This window comes from Ambystoma mexicanum, chromosome 6p, assembly GCF_040938575.1.
Source record: "Ambystoma mexicanum isolate Mex_15411 chromosome 6p, UKY_AmexF1_1, whole genome shotgun sequence".
Lineage (NCBI taxonomy): Eukaryota > Metazoa > Chordata > Amphibia > Caudata > Ambystomatidae > Ambystoma > Ambystoma mexicanum.
Window position 1 is genome coordinate 511,120,660 of NC_090935.1, and position 20,996 is coordinate 511,141,655.

Here is a 20,996-nt window from a genome sequence, read left to right on the forward strand (position 1 = left end):
GAGTCACAATCTTTGATCCTGCACCTGGATCGACTTCAGTCAATACGGGGCCACTCGGGAGCGGAGGTATAGGTAAATTTAATAAAGGTGCAACTATCGGTGCAGAGGGAAGGGGCGGTGCGATAGGCGGAGGAACAACAACCAAAGGACTAGGAACAATAGGTTGTATAGGGGGAACAGGAATAACAACAGGAGCAACAGCAGGAATGGGCAGAGCGCCCAAAATAAGAGCATACGGAGGTGGCGCTGAAGCATCAGGCCTGCGTTCATTTAATAACTTCTCAATAAATTCCTCAGAAACATGGAAATCTTTAGAGGGGTACATTTTCTGGATCCCAAGTGAAAAGGCTCTATCCATATTTTAACTGATTCTGACCGCTTTTCTTTATCATATAATAATGCTTTTTCAGCGTTTGTGTTATGACGACGTGCATGTTTATCCCTACTTTTAAGCTGCTGTAATGCTTCTTTCTTCCAATTCTGTAACACATCAAAGGCTGCTGGTCTAGCCTTTTTCTTTAACAAGATCGATTCTAAGTATTCAATACGGGGGATCTCAAAACTACCGCTGATTGGCCACTGAAATTCGGAGGCATGTCTGGTCAGTCTGTGCCAAATATCATTAAATACTATACTTCCAATGCCATACTTACAGTACATAGTACACGCCGGCGACCCCTCCTGTGGTGCCGGGCGGCTTAATTCCAAAGATTGTCGATCGCTGCGGAACAGAGCCCTAAAGCAGCTAGACAATTTCCCAGGCATTTCACAAAAAATTGGTGTTACCTGGTTCAATAATTGTGTCTGCAGATACAATACGCCAAATTCAAATTGTCAGGGTTAAATTAAGAGCCGGGTCACGACTGCACCTGACCAAACCTAAGGAGGACCCTACGGTTTACCAAAGAACTTACCTAACGAATTTTACCTTGTGTTTGGTGGTTTCGGCAAATCTGCCCGCCTCAAAATTGGACCCTCGTCAAGATGCCGTGTCAGACCACACGACTATCGTCCAAGGATCGGATCGTGCAGCGCTGCCGAGGTATCGCGTCTCGATCGGTCGGGCCCGCAGAATCACACCGTCCGATCCCGGTTCGATAGTCTGCGTCAACCTTCAATGATCCGGCATCAATCTTGAGGGTCCCTATTCGGGCGCCAACTGTGGAAACAGAAAAATTGATACGAGGCCGGGAAGCCCAAAGGAAACACACCAACACAGGTTACAAAGAACATACAAAGCGCTTTATTCAAAAGATACAATTATTACCAAAAAGTCAATTGACAAACGGATAGCTATTCGGCCCTCAGTGTAACAGAACAAACTATCAACGGTAGTTCGCCGTGTTAGTGTGAGAGACCGTACATTGGGATACTCAGGTTTTTATACTTTTTATCCAGCTCTGGCCAAGCCCCTCGCGGGTTAACCATTCTTAGAACCAGGCCTAGAGTTCGTTGCCAGGTCGATCCCATAATGTATGCATTTTGATCAGTTCCGCTGATACAGTTGTTCATTTACACATAGGTCAGGGATAGCACAAGGTCTCAGTTCGTGACCCCAACAAGTGGCCTGCAGGCATATTACTTATTCATGTGTGCAGAGGTCACAACGGCCAGAATCCCACTCGAAATGTCATTCAGCCTCCATTTTGATGTTCAGGGTGACTTCCACACTACAAGAGAACCTAAAATGGCAGCTAAATCCAAGATGGCGATTTACACAGTACATTAAGGTCAAGACCTTGCCGCGGAATCTATTTACACAATGTTTTTTAGACAACTTGGCGTAGGCCAACACACATTCAAACAATGCGATAGAAGGTATAATATTATTTCGATTCCGACAGTATGTCAACAAAGACTGTAGACATGTATGAATTGGACAGAGGAAAACATGTTAGCGCTAAAACTGTTCTTGCAATGAATTATGCTCGTGTCCCTGGCTATAGGTCACCATCCTGACAAGCAGCATCCCCAACCTCCTTCTAGAGTCTGCCACCAAGCTGCGCCATCCGCTCTGAGAGCTTGGTGCTTGGTTCTTATTGACACAACCTAATTGTAAGATAGCAGATGCAAGCATCACAGTGATCCTGTGAAGAGAGCCCTACCCAGGGAACTCCCAGAGACCAAAGGACCCAGAGTAAAAGTGCCAACGGCCACATCTTATTGGATCGTCTGTTTAGCATGTGACCACCTCTCCATGCTCCTGGCAGGTTTGGCAAAGTAAGGAATTCTTCATTTGAGGAACACAAGTTTGAAGACAAGGCCATCAATGCAATCGGAACTTGCCAGGCCTTTGTTGCGCCAAAGGTCGGTAATTCTTTCAGGGGAAGGTAAAAACACATAACTGGGGAGAGACCAGACCTGAAAAACTATGGAGAACAAACAAACTAGCAATACCCTGTTCTGGCCAAGATGTGCAAGCTGTGCCAAGCACAGTGCTAACTGCATTAGAGTTGCTGGCCACCTAGCTCCTTCCACCAGGCTGCTCGGGGACCGGGGACTGCAGAAACAACATGTCCCAAATGAGAGGGGAATCAGTTGAAACCCCATTCGGGGACTGATGTGAATCCACAGCAATAAAGCACTTTGCTCTGAAAAGCGCAGGAGGACAGATTGAGGTCAGCGACACAGGCAGGGTAGCTTTTTACAGCAGGGAGCTAGTTCAAAGAAATATAAAAGATAGTCCCTCAGAAAGGGCACCAAAATGGGAGACAGCTATTCTGGGCAAGGGGTAAGGAGGAGAGTCATCATGCCACATGGACGAGAGGAGCCTTCTCTCCTGAACCCCTAGACAGAGGCGGCCTGGAAGGGCACATGCAAACAGACAACACAGGGGCACACTGCGAGAATTGGGATTAAATTTCTATAGGAGGAAGAACAAATGACAAAGAAAAGGGAATGAACACGAAGGAATGAAGAATCACCAGCACAGGCAAGGTGAGGGGAGGGACAGCAATAAGAGTTTCTGCATAGTGAGAGGAGATAAAGCAGGAATTGTGCAACACAGGTATAGAGGGGGGAACTCACTGTGAAGAGAAAATGGATAAGGCCAGTAATATTCACTACCCAGAGAAACCAGGGAACCCAACCATTTAGCCAACAGCAGCCGTCAGCTCTTAGTGGAATAAACAGTTAGGGCAAGGAGACAGGAACATGAACACTCAAAAGAAATTGAGGTAAAAAAAAAAACATCCATGGAAAAGGCAACTCCAGAGCCATGAACCACAAGAAAAACGTTGTCTGGAAGCCATCTCGAGATTTAAGCTTATTTATGAACTCCTTCCTGACCTAACCTGAAAGTACTGCCCTTTCAGTGCCTATAATATGTGTGTCACTTCTGGTGGCCATTGTAATGGACTGTCTCAATATTTGCCACAGGCAGGGACAGGGAAGAACCATGGGACCGCTCTACGCTTTATACCCATCCAAGATGGTTGCCACAGATCCCCCTGCTAGAACAGAGGCGCTATTTTACTTTGAATCAATGCCTTAGGTTTGTGTGACTATAATGGAAGTCTTACCTCACTTCATTTCTCCGCTCCAGTTAGAGCAGCGAATATTCCAAAATAATAAAATCTGCTTGCTTCAAGCAAGCAAATCATCTCAATGACTCAGGTGAACTTTAGATATTTATGTTCCAACTGTTCCTTACCTCCTCCCTTTTCCCTGTGCCTGTAATTCCTTAGCTTCCTGTCCCGTCCTAGCCTTCCATTCCCATCTTTTTTTTGCAGTTCTGTGTTCCCAGTTCCGAAAATCTGCTGTCAGATCCCTGTGACCGTGGTCTCTTCTGACACTTCCTGTCAGCTGCCTCCTGCCTTGAGACTGTTAATCCTACTCTACTTCTCACTTGGTGCCCCCATTCAACTTCTGGTTCCATTACCAGCCTCTTCAGATACGTGGCCAACCCACCCCAGTCTTCAAAATCAAACCAAGTTGTTTTCCCTCACAGTGGTTTCCCCCTTCCAGTCAGCCCCCTCCACACCACAAGATCGGGGATCTACGTTATCACAACGCATTCTGAAAAGTTCAAATTACAAAATAGTGAGCCCCACTTTGTCGCATTTTGCAATTCGATCTTTTTGGAATTTGTGCAATTGTCCCCCGCTTTCCCTTTCATGTATGCGTGGGACACCCCCACAACCCCTGAACCTGAAAATACAAAACTCACTCACCTAGTTCGGTATTTTCAGATTCAGCATTTGAACCTATGCCAAATCTGACAAAATCGCTCATTCGCCATTTCTTATTCAGTATTTTGGGGCAATACCCAAGCTAGCTATTCTTATATGACAAAGGGACTACTGAAAAGGATACCCCTTAACTCACCACTTCAAAAAGGAACCTATAGTAAGGCCAGCTATTGTCCATCATCTTTGAATGTAGTCTTGCCTTTTTTGTACCATTTATATCTATTCCACACACTGCACCTCTTTATTTTCGTCCCTTTATTCCAGAATGCTCCCCCCTCCCATTCTCATGGTCTCTGCACATATTAACAAGCTCTGTGTCACCACTCCCGCTGTCTCAATCTTCTAGTCTCCTTCTAAACTGGGCCCTATGTTGCACCACACCCTCACTACCCTTGAAACTGGCTTCAAAACCTTCTCCTACTCCCCTTCACATATAGAAAAGGTAGTGTTTATGTCATGATCAGCAAGGACACAGCATCTTCCCCTGTTACCTCTCAACTTTTCTTCCTCCTTTTTCAAACACATTACTACCCAACTGCTTGTCCCACCGCACTTACTAGCTTTCTGATCTTCAGTCAGCTCAGCCGCCTCAATACATTATTGTATGATCTAGACTTGCTACTTGACATGATCCAGCAAACATACTTATTGGCATGATGGTGACCAAAAGGATGAAGGTCCACCAATTATTGTCGACATCCGCTCTCTCTGATATCTCCCTGGTCAGCCTACATAATCTTCCTACTCACAACTAAGAGTGTGCTGGTGATCACATCATTCTATCCTATTTTCTTAATTCCTCTGCTCTCTATGTTGACTCCTCTCCCTGTGACCTCTTGATAATCCACGTTATCACCTAATTTTCCCCTCCAACCTCGATTACCAAAAGAAAATTCATACCTAAACTCCATTGTCTTGTATCTGTACCAAGTCAAGTCTTCTGTTGAAGCATTTTTTATTCCACTTGCCTCCTCTGTTTAGCTCAGACATCATCATGTTCATCAAAACATGGTCTAACTTTGTCACCTGTCACGGTCTTGTTCAATCCTTCACCAGTTTGAGCCTACATTCCCAACCATGCATCTCCTCAGCCATCCAGTAACTCAGTGAAATGAAGCAGCTCCATCTACACCACTGGTGCAGTAATTGCTCCCCTACTCTTCTCATTGCCTTAAAAGACCCCCTTCTTGCACTTACGAATGCTCCTCCAAATTGTATCACTACAGTGACCTCCGATCATTTCCTTGCTCACACCCAACACACATCCATGGCACTTCAGTTCATGCTCCTCTCAAAACAATTGCTCCCTAACCTCCCCCAAGTCTCTCCTGGCACATATAACTGAAGATAACTAATATACAAAACACCCAAGTCCACCCTCATATCTCTCCCACCTGCTCTCCACACATCTGGATATGCCCACGCTTTCCTCTGTATCCCACGTTCATTCAACCTCCCCCACCAATCTCAAGTCCATTCTCCACTCTTCCAACCCATCCTGTGCTCCCATGTAACCCTTCAGACCAGAAATAATTTATACCCTCACCTGCCCACCCTTGTGACTTATCTGTAAAGGTAATTTAAGCAAGTCATTTCTGTAGAAAACTGCATCCTTGTTTTTCAGTAAAGACACATATAAAAATCAGGAACAAAAAAACTGTAAATACTTGTTGAAGAAGAATGTGGCATTTCTGAACAATTATGAAAAATATTTTAAGTCATTGTGTGTCTTCAGCAGGCTGCAACTGCAATTGAAGTTGAAAGGCACCCTTTTGTTAATCATATTCATCTAGTGACTCTCAACGACTTATTTAGCAAAGAAATGTACCTTCAGAAATCTTGAAAATCTATGGGAACTAAAATGGCAATGCCATACTTCAACATTTTGAAGTCAGAACTTGAACACATACCTTACCACCTGCCCAGAAAACCGATAATCTAATGTGAATTGGTCATGTCTAGGTAGAGGCTATCAGGACAATAAGGGTCAGGGGAAAGTGTCCCACTCTAATTGAGTTTTTATCCCCTATGTATTTTCCCCATTCCCTGGCTTATGCTTCTGTCCACTCAGATCCCTGAATCCCAGTACGTGAAAACACTCAGTCATCATAACCTAGTCCACCAGTATCCAAGTCACTGATACAATATTGCATTTAGACATTGAAACTCCCAAACAATGATTGCCAAATATTCCATGGTCAAGATAGAGGCCGAGTAAGTAAAGAATGCTGGTTATACGTCAGATGTCATTGTCATTTTAGAAAGAATTTGTTGTAGCCAGAGACACAGGGAAAGTGGTGTGGGACAACAGAAAACACACTTGCCGACTATGGGAAGCCACAGTGGGATAAGACAGTCAACAAGACAGTGCCACCTTATTCCAAAATGGCAGATGCCACATATAAAGGCAAATCCACTATTAGGTGCACCTTGTAAAGAGGTGTGCCCATCCAATATCAGCCAACCTCCCACAGGACCCAGGTGTCCTCAGAAAGTCCCTCACTGCCCCAATAGAGAGCAAGGAGTTGCACAAGTGAAGGCAGAATGGAGGAGGAACTAGGAAGTATTAAGGAGATGGTTGCATTGAAAAAGGCAAAGTCAGAATATGGGAGGCGGTTTGAAATATCAGAGAAAGTACTGTGATGCTTATCCCAAAGACCCTGGCCTGGGATCCTTCTGATGTTGCCAGGGAAAGATAGACACTACCTGATCCCGACCGAAAACAAATCTTATCTGCAGACAGGAAGCTAACTTAACAAGGGATTGAAACCCCAGCATTGTCAAAGCCAAGAGGAGGTAATTATCAATGAGAAGTGATCTAACTTTCCGAAAGAGGGCAAATTGGAAAAGAAACAATACCAGGAGTTAACGGATGTTGTAGAAGGAATACAGAGTTGGCATGATAGGAGCCCTCCTTGAAGAGATTCTGAGGGGGAGGAAAATTACCTGCATTGCAAATGGCAATCAGATCAGTGGAACAAACAGCATCAATGTGTATTGTATCCTTAAGGAGGAAGGTGTGTATCCCAATGTGGTTGTTGAAAGTGAAAACATTTCTAAAGATTGAAGTGAACCTTAACACATAGTACGTGCAGTAGTAATAGAAGTAGTAGATTTATCCTGGCAGGCGAGTAGACCAGGAAAGGGATTGGTCGGAGTAGACCTGTCAGGGTAGTGAACCAGGAAGAAGACATTGAACTATTGCATTGAGGTATAAGGTTGTGTTGGAAGAAAAGTATTATATTTGACATTGTGACATTATGATGAACTGTGGAAACATAATTCTGACAAACTTTTTATGTTCATGAAGAAGTGTGAAATTAGTTGTTCTTCAACAAAGAGAAATGACTTTGAATACTGACTGAAAGTATGAAGATTACATTGTTTTGGTTATCAAACAAGATCCTGTGGAACTTTTGACAATCATTGTGAAAACTGACAGATTCAAGTGCCAAGTCGAAGGCTTGTGGAGTAAGAAGAACCTTTGTTTTGCATTGAAAGAAGTACTTATATCCTGGAAGTGACTTTCTTGATAAGAACCTTGGTGTTGAAAATGCTGACTTATTGTGGGGAAGGGGGATCCGACCCTGGTTACGAGGTTACATGTTTTCAAAGTTTACATTTGAATGCAATTACTGTTTATAAAGTGAAATAGACATATGATACCTGTATGATTTATGTTGTATGCATTAGTGGGAGGGGCAGAAACTGTTTAGAGTGTTTTCCTTTAGTTTCTGTTTAATAGGCAGGGGATTCCTCATTAAGATAGGGAAAACGAGGCGTTTATCACACCCTTATCATTTACTACATGGCTACTTGTGATATAAATCTATCTACCTCTCCATCTCACATCACATTTCTGACCCCTCACATACACTACTGGAAAAAGGGCAAGATTTGGAAGGGGCGGTGTTAGTGAGATTTTTTCACAGCCTCTGGTGAGATGTGCAGCCATCTAAATCCAATGGCATAACAACAAATCCAACCAAAATGATAGCCAAACAACTTTAAAGGTAGGTAGCAATGGCACAGCAGTCAGGCTTAACCCCAGGACGGATGGTAGGTAAGTTCAGTTAACACAGATAACAAAATAAAGCACCCCACACTAGTATAATGAAACATATATACTTTATCAAAGTCACACTTACTCATAATTAGTGCTTAAGGTACACAGGGACGTTTAGCATATTTTGGAACCAGTGTTTGTATAAGAGCACAGCATTGCACAGTTAAGATTGAGGAGACAGAAATGTAAGGCAGGCAACTTTGTGATGGTTTTTCAAAAGATGCCATTCATTAACTAAAAAGGTTGGATACATGCTTTACTATCCCTACCCTGATGAGGATTTCCCTGTCTAAAATAAATGAAAGGCGACACTCTAACACAAAGTTTCCATCCCTCACACTTCTACATACAACAACCCAATAAGGTAATATATGGATGTTCAAATATATCAACTGTAACAGGGTCACAACCTGATAACTGTCTCTCTCCAAATTCCCCTTCCCCAGATTTAAGAAGGATTCTGTTTGACAGTTCCAAAAGGATAAGGAAACATTGTCTTTGAATAAAGTTCCAGCTCAGTTCTTTTGATTCCAAGTTGACAACAAAAGTTCAGAGAATACCTCCAGAGTTCATTAGGATCAAACTGTCTTTGTAAAGATAGTTCTGCAACAGTTCACAAACACTTGTTTGAACACGTGTAGATGATCTTTGCAGCAGTTGACACTCCACTTGCTTCAGTAATATTATGTTGTCAGCTGATACTGTAGCAGTTCACAAATACCCTTTAGTGGTTCTGCCAACTGTGCTTCAAGACTTTTACTCCCCCACAGTACTTCAAAGACTTGCACCCGGTCCACTCACCTGCCAGGCCTACTACTAGAAGGTTCTCTGCCCTGGTGTACTCTCCTCCCTGGACAGAATAACATTACTAACTACAAATATTTCTGTGGTAAAGTTTAGCTTCCAACAAGTTAGCAATGTCTTTTGCTCTACAACATCAGGCTTAAGTATTTTTTTCTGGGAAAACCAGAAACACACTGGTGCAATTTGTTACACTCTTGCGTTTGTCACACACAATACAGGTTAGGCGCCACACCTCCTGAATATCTCCTGTCAGAAGGATACCCCTCCTGCTACTCTTGTTCCCACACTTGCGCATCAACAAAATTCTGATAATATTTCTCCCCCACTTTTACACTTCTTTGGCTTTGGCAATGTGGGTTCAAGCCAGTTTCTCTTATAACCTCCATTACATATGGCCAATATGCTTTGAAAACACTGGGTCTCTTTATTGCCTCCTTTTAGCTTTGGCAATGTTGTTTCCTTTTAAGTTGCCCAAGTATGGTTCTCATTTGGCTTTGTCAATAGTAGTTTGTATTGGATTCTTAGAATAGTGCCCTCTCTGGTAGCTGGCCTTTATCCTGACCCACATAAATACAACCACACCTTTCTGGTTTGATTGTTACGTTCTTATTTTGCCAGCTCCTACTCTTTACATCAAAGGGGGTTTCAAATGGATTATTATTCAGCTTTCTGTCAGTTTGGTATTCATAATCAGAGTTATTTTGCCCTTTTACTCTCTTTGTAATAGTTCCTTGATTAGGGCACACCAGCTTGGCCAGTGGGCGATCATGTAGCGCACCGGGGTCACCACACCATTGTGAACTCACTGGGTCTGGCATGCACATCTGCTCGCCCCGCGGCCTGCAGGTCTTCTGTTTCTGCTGCTTCACATGGCCTGGCAACCTTCTGCTTTTGATTCCTTGTGGCCCGCGCCACTCGTAATAGGAGCATTCTCTGCACCAGAGGATCTCTGGTGCTTGCCTGCCACCGGACCCTGCTTCAGTTCGGGGGAAAGCTTACAAAGTTTACGCTTCGTGCTGCGTGACCTTTGCAATGAAGATTTAAAGAGGAACAGAACCTCTAAGGACTGGCAACTGTTCTTTATACAACAGTGGTTCCAGCCTCGAGATTCTGCCTCTGCTTCTACCGCAATTTGGAGAGACAATGACTACTCTACCTCCTTAAAGTTATTCTTCTTCATGGCCCACCCCTAAGAGGGCATTTTTGACTCCCGGTCTCACTCGGGTTTGGGTCATTCCCACTAATAGGATTCAACTTGCAGTCGTATGCCTCTGCAGCCCTATTCCTCATCCAAGTTCTTTGATAATTGTGGACTTTGACAAAGTCCACAATATAAAAATCAACGTTCTCCAATTTTACAGTATGCCATTTGAAGGGTGTGGTCTCTGGGAAAGTTATAAAAAGGATTTTTGCATTCTCAACCTGTTCCCCCTACTCCCCATGTGATCCTCCCGCAGAACACTGCCCCCAGGGTCAGCATCAGGAAGCCTTTTTCTGGCCACAGGAGGGGGGTCCCAGGTCGCAATTTCTGGGGTAAATCATCCCTGATTCATCATAAATCCCAATCCACCTCTACTGCAATAATGTGAGACCACTATCTGGTGTTATGCATTACACAAGTCGAAGGAAGACAGTGGGGGTGTGGGGAGAAGGGGACAAAGACACAGTGGAATAATTGATTTACACAGCACTTGCACACTTTCCACTCTGACCTGCACTCCCGGTCCTTCCTTAGCACTAGCGCATTCCACTCGAACTGGCACTTCCCCCACCTCCTCCCCACTTGCCTGCACTTCCTGTTCTGCACTTGCACGATCCGAATGTCACAAGGCCTAGTATGACTGTTTTTGTTTTTCGTCATCTTTTCCCACACGCCCCCTCGTCGGTCTTGTTGCACCTTCAAACACCATCGCATTATAGGTGCATTATAAATAACCAATAAATAAATTATCAGTGCAAAAGAAGCCACAAAAACAATGTGTGGAATATCCTGGACCCTCTAGCTCATGGTGCCACGAGTGATCCAAATGAACAGTATACAGTAAGAGATAGACCTGGAGTGATAAAGGGCCTAACTACAGCAAACAGAAAAAGGCAAGAACACATTCAGACTTAAAGTAACCATATTGCAATACTAGGACTGTACCACAATTTGATATAGCCTCGTAATGCCTCATCCTAAAATGAGGGTGAGTTGTCAAAAGACAGCGCATGCACCTATCCCTCTCTGCATACTCTTCTTCCTGTGTGTGTGTTTGTGTGGGAAAACTGCTTTGCAGCACCTGCCCTAAATCCATTACTGCTAAGGACGGGCACATATATTTATTTTTAAAGTACCTTTATTTTCTTTTATGTTAACTCATCTTGCTGCTCCCTATGGAAAAAGAAACCTTTAGATGTTTGCTACAGTGTAATAAACTATGCTTATGTCTGCGTGCGCTTGTGCTCTTACCCAGGGACGTAATTTCACAAAAATGCCAGGGGAGGTGGAAGAGACACCACATGATGCTTGACCTCTGATGACATAACAGGAAGTGATGTCATTGACCCTGCCCTCAGTGACATCACAGGAAGTGAGGGCAAGCAACATTTCACCCCTTAACAAAACAGAAAGTGGCATCCCATAGCATTTTTCCAGTACACGAAGAAAAACATGATTACAATATCACTGAAATATGATATACACTTCTTACAAGATCTCGATATGTAGCATTAATATCAGTGTGTCTACAGTGCCAAAAACCGTAAGGCAATCAAGTACTGTCAACCGGCTGGTGACAAGCTGTTGCTGCTGGAACGGAAAACAGTGTATGAGCAACCAATATAATGAGATACACTGAGATCAATGTATGCCCAAAACAAAAATGTTTTCAAAAGCTTTTTACAGCCTGTAAACTCAGTCTGCCCAAAGAGAATACAGAAATTGATTCCAGATTAGGACGCCCGTTGTCGCCAGGCTTTACCACCAGCTGACATTAGACCTGCCAACCAAGTCTCCAGCAAAAAGTGTGTCACCGGCACTGCTGCTATTTTACAAAAATCTACAGCAACAAAATAGTCTGGAGGGAATCTTCCTGTTGTCCAAGCAAATCTTAGTCTTTCATGGGATAAGTAAAAAATTGTCCCCAATGGAACACTTGCATGTGCTAGAAAAAGGTTTCTTGATGATTTTGCCAAACAAAATGGTGGCAGTGTTTTCTATTTTAATCTCAGAAAGAGGCAAGGAAGAAATCTGACGCAATCAGAAGGCATATAATATAGAATACTGAAATTGCAAGGGGCATGTCTCACTGCTTGTGCCAATGTGTGTTTCTGCCCAGTGGTATTGTGTACCTCTGTCCATTCATGGAAATATGTTACATTCCATTGGGAAGATGGTAGCACACCACCATCTTTTCTTGGCAATGCATTCTGGAAATTGTAGGCCTGTGTTTAGAATGAGAAATCGAAGACAATCAGTCAAAGAATGCATGTAAAAACATATGATTGGACTAACATCTCCCGATTGGAATGTATCAGGTATGTTGACCATTATGTGAGGTGGCATTAGCAAGAAGGTGACAGCATGCTCTAATGCATATTGCACATAGTGCACTGAGGAGCACATGTTGCACAATGCCTGTGAGCTTGAAGCAGCAGACAACATATACTTTTTTTTACAACTAAGGCTAAAATGAGTGCCAGATCTAGCAAATAAGGCTTACTATGCTAGTGGGATGCTAATTAAAGTCAAAAACCTCTAGCCAATGTCTTGTGGCAAGTGCAACATGTTTCACCCTGCGCAAGGTTTGCAATTTCAACCTAGTATATATTTCACAAGTTAAAATAAAGTAGCAATTGCTGAAATATCATATTGTTGGGGTGACATTATTGTGAACATACAATTAAAAGTACAAATGAGAACATAAATATCAACATGGGCACAATTGGCATGTTGCTAGTACCACTTTTAACGGGCTTAAACAGATCTTTCAAGTTAGGTCTCAATAAGTAAAGTCTGTCCTTAAACAATGCAGATATTGAAGATGTTATTTACTTAGTTGGTGGCCATCTTAATGACATCATCAATTCCACACACCACACCATAAAGCAACTGCATGGAAATGATTCATCTATTGGGACTTTCTAACGACACAAGACTAGTTCCACCTTTTCCTCACTAAAGCTGCCACAAACGGACACACGATTCCCTCCTAGCAGCATTTATGCTAGGGGGATGGTTGTTTGCCCCAAGGAAATGTGATGGCCTCGCAGAGCATCAAATGCTCTAACTGAATGACACGAGTTTACGTTAATGACTCAAGTTTATAGTGCTCAGGCTAATGTTTGCGCTGGTTTGAGGTGGTGTATTTAATTTCTCCTATAATGTTGGGCTATATATACCCTGTTGATTAGAATTGACATTTTGTCATACATGCATTTTTCTGCACGCTGATCAATTTGCTGCAGCATCTGGTGGTTCTGCATGCCGACAGTTGACTACTTTACTGCAGCTGTGTATGGAGTGTTACCATGTTCCTGCAGTGGACTCCAGACATATTGAGGGTGGACCATGTGTCAAATTGCCAAACAGAGCTATTTTCCCACATTTTATTTGCAGCCACAATGATCAGAATGATATTAAATATATGCGAAGACAGGAATAATAATGTTATCTAGGAAAGTTACTAAAGGAGGCAACAAAAGGCTAAAGATGTTTTTGAAGTAAGTTATATCTCAAACATACTTTCTCTAGTGGTACTTCTACTTTCTCTAGTGGTACTTCTACTTTCTCTAGTGGTACTTCTACTTTCTCTAGTGGTACTTCTAGTTCAAACAAAATAAGCAATCATTTGGTTGGGTGAATAGTGAAAAGAAAGTTGGCAGCATATACCACTACTTGCTTCTTCCCTGCAATAAGGCAACCTCTTGGCCTATGCTTCACCTCCTTTAATTTACTTCCTTGTTTAGCCTCACAGTAAATGTACTTTGAAGCAGGGACAGCATCAGGGCCTTTCAAATGAAGGGGAACTCAAGCCTCAGGCTTATAACCCTTTCAAATAAAAGTGACCTCAAGCCTGAGGGGGTCCTGCAGCAACTGCTCCCATGTTTCCAGTCAGCAGTCTTCTGATAAGGTAACAGATTTGTTTCTATATTATTTTTGTTCTGGGGATTTCCAATTCCACTTTGCCTGATCCGGCACCATGCTAATTGGGTGCCTGACACTGCATGCATAGTTGATCAAAAACAATAATCTGACCTGTTTGTGGGTGTGTTGCAAGGGGTTTAGGAAAATACACTGGCTTAAGTATGTGTTTTTAAACACGGAAAAAACATTGACATGCCTGCTACACACACATCTGTGCAGTACGTACATTACGTGTGTATCGTGTGGTATTTATGTTTGCATTGGTAGTCCATGGGTTGCACACAATTGTCAACATTAGCTGCCTAAACCGCTCACCCATCTTGTTTTAATCTGTAGATCGCACACGTTTTTCTGCCAGCCAATGTAGTGGCATGAGCACTTTATGAGTACTTTGCTAACATCTTCCAGTTTACAGGAGTAAGGAGTCCTCTGGCGATGTTATCACTTGACTTGTGCAGCACTCTTCTATTACATTTTTCAGGCATTTCCAAATATAAGAAAATACATAGCAGCCCCTATCCTCTCTGTCCATGAAGTGATTATGACCTGATTCTGAGGTTCATGTATTCCATTGTAGCGGTGGGGGTGGAAATCGGGCAGAAGACCGGCCACAGCCAGTTTTAAAAAAAAATATACATTTTTATATATATATTTCTTTGACCAGTGGTAGCAAGGCAGACAGCAGGTTCGCCGCTGTGACGCCTGGTGACCCCCAAATGACATCCCTGCTCTTACCTGATTCTAGAGACGTTGTTTCTTTGGAAAAATAGGGAATATGTTTAGTAAAACCAGTCGTTTGTGAATGGGTCTAGAAGAGCAGCACGTTTGTTAAATGCTCACGTTTCATCTTGTAATGTTTTTGTCTTGGGGGGCAAAGGCAACGAACAGCTTATTACACGTCTTTAGTACAGTCCAGAAGTGGGTTTCAAAGGGCGAGGGAGACATGATTCTGAGAGAGAATACAGGTTTCATATGTTTATTTTGAAATGGTTCCTTGTGTCCAGCGTGCGCCTGCTTTCTCTGTGCCTGGCAGTAGGTAAGAAGCTGGGTGGGCAACCCAGCAGATAGAGCGAACTCTAGGAGGACCCTGCTCTCTTTCTTCTCCAGAACCCAGGATGTATTTTTTATGTCTTCGAGGGTGGCTTTGGTGCTGTGGTTTGGATGGACTCCGGATTGGATGTCATGTAGGAAGTTCAGGTTTCCACTATCTTCTATCAATTAGGATGGTGCTAAACCTTTTTAGTATTTTTACTTCAATTAGGATGGCAGTCAATCAGGATGCTAGTTATGGGGTGATCTATGATTTTCATCCAGAGTGGTCGGATTTTTTGTGTCAGCTTGTTTCTTGATGACTGAAGCTGGGCACAGGAGCAGTGTGTTGTTCTATTTTTCTGTTGTATTACTTTCTCAATGATGGCTACTTCAGATTTGGACTGGAAAGGATTTAGGTTTGAAGGCATACTTCTAGGAGAACCCAGGACAGTCCCCAGTGTATGCCTTTGTTGTTCCTAATGAAGACATTAGACATGTCATATGTGTGGTTCTGCATTAGAGTGGACTGTGGTGAACCACAGGAAGGACTCAGACTACCTGAGGGTCATAGTTAGTGAAGATTATTTTAAAAAGTTTTTAAAACTTGCCTTCTAGCTAGGAGTGAATTTTCCTGCCTAGCAGAACTAAAGCTAGGGGTGCGCGTCAAAGTAAAAATGTCTTCTGTCTGAAAATTACTGGCCTTACCAATTCAGAAAATACCTAACTAAGAAGGAGCAATGGGTAGACTTATACACTAGCCTCAGTATGGGGGCTTCAGCCTGGACCAAGTTATGCTGGATTTATTCTCAGTCTTCAAAGTTCCTTTTTCTCAGCAGGATACTCTTCCCAGTCTTTCTATCAAGTCATGGGTTTAATTCTCCTTTTAATTAAGAAAATGTTCTCTTGTTGTGAATATTCCTTCCCCTTAAGGATGGCTTGGAAATTAAGCACCTTCACCTCCCAGGCATTGGAACTTCGCACAGTGCTGCTGTCCAGCCGGGTTTGTTACACGTTTAAAACTTATATAGCTTTCTTAGCCCTGGTGCAAAGTATTCATGTCCCTTTCTATTCCCTTTTCGTACACTAGAGTTTCTCAGGTTCCTGTAACCTTAATAGCTTTCAAAGACGTCAGTCACAATGTTCATATCACTCTCAATCTCTCTTTCACTGGGTTTTTGTATAATCTGGTTTCTTAATCTCCTGTAACCTGGATAGCTTTCATAGCTGTTACAATGTTCGAATGTCTCTCGATCTATCTTTCATAGGGTGTTTGTATATTCTTGTTTTCTAGGCTCCTGTGACCTGGCTAGTTTGAATAACCATTACGATGTTTATACCTAGTAGCGTTATGCTCTTTGTCGGGTTTCTCAGGCTCCCGTAACCTCATGGAGTTTTGTCGCCTTCACTCCAGTCATTGGTACCTCTCAGCAGTATGTTCTCCGTCAGGTAACACAGGTTCCCCGTAACTTTGTCACCTTCTCCTGTGTCTACTATTCTCGGTAGCCATAGTCCTATTTGTGTGGAGCTCTATGACCCGGGCTCCCTCGTACCATCTGGTCTTGTCGTCTGTTACTGGTGTTATGGTCCACGCCAACCCTTCATATTCATGTCCCAGGCGAGGAGGGGCTGTTTCCCTCCCTGTCTCTTCTCTTCTGTCGGAAAGAACTCCAAATTTTAGGCGTTCATTCAGCATTCAACTTGCCTACCCCACTGCCATTGACCACACGTCCCAGCGTGACTCTGCCCCTCCAGGACGTTGATGCTGTGGAGGTTCGCCTCTGCATAGCAGCTGTTTCCCTCCCGCCACGGAGTCCCTCTCCTTATACATGTCAGTGAATTGAATGGAATTGTGGCCATCTTCCATGTTCATAGCACCCAGGCGATGTTCAGCATTACCTGAAGCCAACAGAATCAGAGAAGGGTCTTTGTTAATTATGTTTGCAACAGGAAATGCCAAAGTCGCTCCAACATCCATTTATGCATAGTGGGTTGTTGGATTTGGAGTTCCTTTTTGTAATGGGCGTCCCTGTCCCCAAGAGGGGAGTCATTTGCAGTGATGTCCCACTTGCCCAGGCCAGTAGGCAGGGTCTTGCGTTGCTGGCTCACCACCCTAGCTTCACAGGAGGTAGTTCCCCTTCTGGGTGGAAGATGCACATTGTCCAAATTCATCACATGACTTATTTTGGCTTTCTTCAGAGTATGATAGCTCTTTTAATATTGGAAAATGTCCCCAATGTTGTTCTTGGGTGCTGTTCTGATTAATTTATCTCTAGTTGTAACCACCTTGCAATGTTTGCTCCAAAGTCAGTGGGCCTCATTAAGAGGTCGTAGGTAGCCTTGCTGGTAAAATTGGCAAGGCTACCTCCAGACTGGCAAGAAAGTCTGGCACCCGTGAATGGGCAATTACGGGGGTATTCTGGCACAGCCGGACGCGATAATTGCCCTTTCGCGGGTGCTGGAGCCAGTATATCCCCAATCCCATTTGAGCCCCATAGAGCTGAATGGGGATGGGGATGCCTGTAGCACCGGCACCGTCCATAACGGTGCAGGTGCCTTTCATTCCGTCAGGACAGACCTGGCGAAATAAAAGGCACCCGCGGCACTACTCAGAGTTTGCTGGTCCGGACACAACGGTTGTGTGAGCTTACCAGTACTGTTGTGTCCGGACCGGCAACCTTGTAATGAGGCCCAGTGTGTCCTTGCACTGACTGTGCTATGACAACCTCTGCTGAAATTAACAAAATGTTTAGTGGTGTAGTTCAAGGATCATCTAGGTCTGTAGTTTTTTTAATTGAATTTCTGATTATTATAGTGAGTCAATATTTTGAGAGTAAGGGGGATCTTTTCTCCTGTTACCAGTTTGCATTGGAATCTCTCATCACAGAGATTGAAAATGTACTAGTAACTGCTATCAATAAAAACCTACATTTGCACAATGTTGTTATAATGACTGTTGTAGTCCTCTGAGTTCATGCATGAGAGTCTGTGGTGGGACGTGTTGAACAGTGATCGAATTTGGGTATTAAGTGTCATTTTAGTTTGCTGAGGACTTGCTGGTGTTTGGTCTTCACAATGGTGGTGTCTTACCCAGAATAGGTGGAGGAATCAGGAAGAGAGGCTAGTGGCTTTTACAGAGTATTATTAAGCTGTAGAATAATTGTACTCACTATTGGGCAGCCAGGATTTGAAAACGATCGACCCCAGTGTAACTGTTTTTAGAAATGCAATTTTTGCATGTGAAAAGAATAACCAATGACACATGGTTACTCTGCTTTTTTTTATTTATTTGTTTAAAGCGGAACTCCGAGACATTTTACCATAAACAGAAATGCACACATGTTCACATACACTAGTCTCGGCTTTTTAGAAAGCGTTTCTCACATGTTTAGAAATGCACACATGACTGGACTGATTTAACTAAGTAAATGGGAGCATCTTTTAAGATGTGCGATACTTATAACGCTCGTTGTGCAAGAGAACAGTTCTCCTCTGAAGAAAAGGCAACTACACCAGCTCATTTCTTGCATGCCAGCCTTGGATTTAAAAAACTCATTACTATTGCTTTCATCCCAATTCTGTTTTTCACCATCTGCTGAAGATCTGTCTGAATTCGAAATCTTAAGCATTATTCCAATCCCGCATAATATTAAAGTACAACTATGATAAGTGAAAAATTCATTCATAATGATAGAACACTATGAAAAATTGTAAAACGTGGGAAATGTAGTAAGTAATTGGAATGGGTGCATTTGAATATCTGACTGTATGAAAGACTATCTCAAATGCCGTTTGTTACCACGTTTACGCCACAGGAGTTAAACATTGGTTGTATGTGAGTTTCTTCTGCAATATGGAGTTGTTTTAAAGCCTGTAGTCCCTGTGGGTGGAAGCTTCTAATGCGCTCAACTTCCTGTATTAACAGTGGTGTGAAAATAAGAATATTTCAAACAAAAAATACAACAGCAAAATAGCTATGCATTATATCAATATTTAATTTCTGAATTCTATTGAGTCTAAGGTGCAATGAGCCGACATGTGTTTCAAGAAATGCTTCTCTTCTTCAGGGCTCAGAAAATAGAATGCTGTTCAACATAAACAAAAATATTTCAAGTGAGTGATGTTAGTGTTGTGTGCAATCTCTAAACAACATTGGTGTTATTCTGTACTGGCAGTATCTTGTCTGCGCCTATAGGAAAAATGCTGTATTAGTGTGGCAATCTAAAGTCATCTTCAAGTTGTGTAATCACTTCTTGAGAATGAAATGTTCACACATTACAATCCCTTAAATGGCACTGCCCTTTCGATGAAAGTGGATCCATGTAAAGAAGAAGTGTGTGTAGGCGGGTGTTGCCAAATTGAGTATTCTCGCCTGTGATACTAGGCTGTGAAGTACTCATGCGCTTGAGAACGCTGACTTGGAAGACCAATCGGGTGGCTTCCCAGTGAAGCCATCCATGAACGAGTTTGCACTTGTTTTAAAACCTTTTTTGTATACAATGAGAATCAAATATTTTAAACTGGAAGCAACTGTTGGCCATGATGCTGCTTTTCAGACGCAAGATGATTCCAATCCAAGCTGTCACTGCGTTGCCATCATGATGATAAAGGTCAGGGGATGAAATAAAACATTTCTACAGCTCAATCAGTGTCTATTGGGTACTGTGATTCATGCAAATGCATTAACGGATTCTAGACTGTTTGCATTGTTATGTATAAATATAGAATTAAATTGCGACGGACATACAACGTCTGCCAGAACCCCATAGAAGTAATAAATCAGAAGACCTGTAGACTGCTGCGTATTGCTATTTTCATAAAATAGTCAGAGCCCTGTGGTATTTGACAGGTCAATATCTAGGTCTGAATAGGATCATGCAATAGGAGTACTTGCCATTGTCACACTCCCCTCCTCCTTTGATTTATGCCTCTCAGTTCAGTGCACTGGTGCTCTGTATTTTGAAACCGTTCAACAGCTGGAATTGTGCCACACAACTCGAGAGAACAGGAGCAGTACTTGTTTCCTATAAGCTTCTGCCGACCAGACACCTACATTCAGCACAATCATCACTAAAAATACTGAAATGAGCAGCCATGTCTTGTGAAAAACTTATACACAGATTGCACATTCCACAAGATTACAGAGGTGTATTGTGATACATTTTCAAAATAGAAAATACTACTGTCACCAAATGGATAAAGAGATGCTTGAAGGATGCATAGAATTAAGAACGGCTGGCACAGAACAAAAAAGGTACACATAAAATTTACCAAAGATTAAAAAAGAAATGCTAAAATACAAAAGGCATCTGTACATTTTTTTATTATACAGTGGACTTGTCCTTGCATTTCTCCTGTCTCTTTCCCGCCTGATGTTCTTCTTCCCTCACCCAAGGCTCGTAAACTTGGGATCCTCTTTGATAGCGACCTACAACTGCAAGAATTCATCACTATCCCAACTGCTCAAATTAACCTCGTCAACATTTGGAAAATGTGTCTTTTTATTACTAACCACTCTATTATAACTCTCCACACTTTTACTCAAAAAACTCAACAACTGCTCAAGAATACTCGTTGGCCTTCCCCGCTACTCCTTCCTCCCACTAGAAACACCTCACAGCTTTTCTATCCACACTCTGCAACCTACCCATTTCCCTCCCCCACTCCTATCTACCAAAACATGCTGGTTGGCTCGCCATGCACAACTGCTCTTTTCAAACTCATTCTCAGAGTCTACAAAGCTACCAATGGTCTTGTTCCCCAGTACCTGGTCGATTGT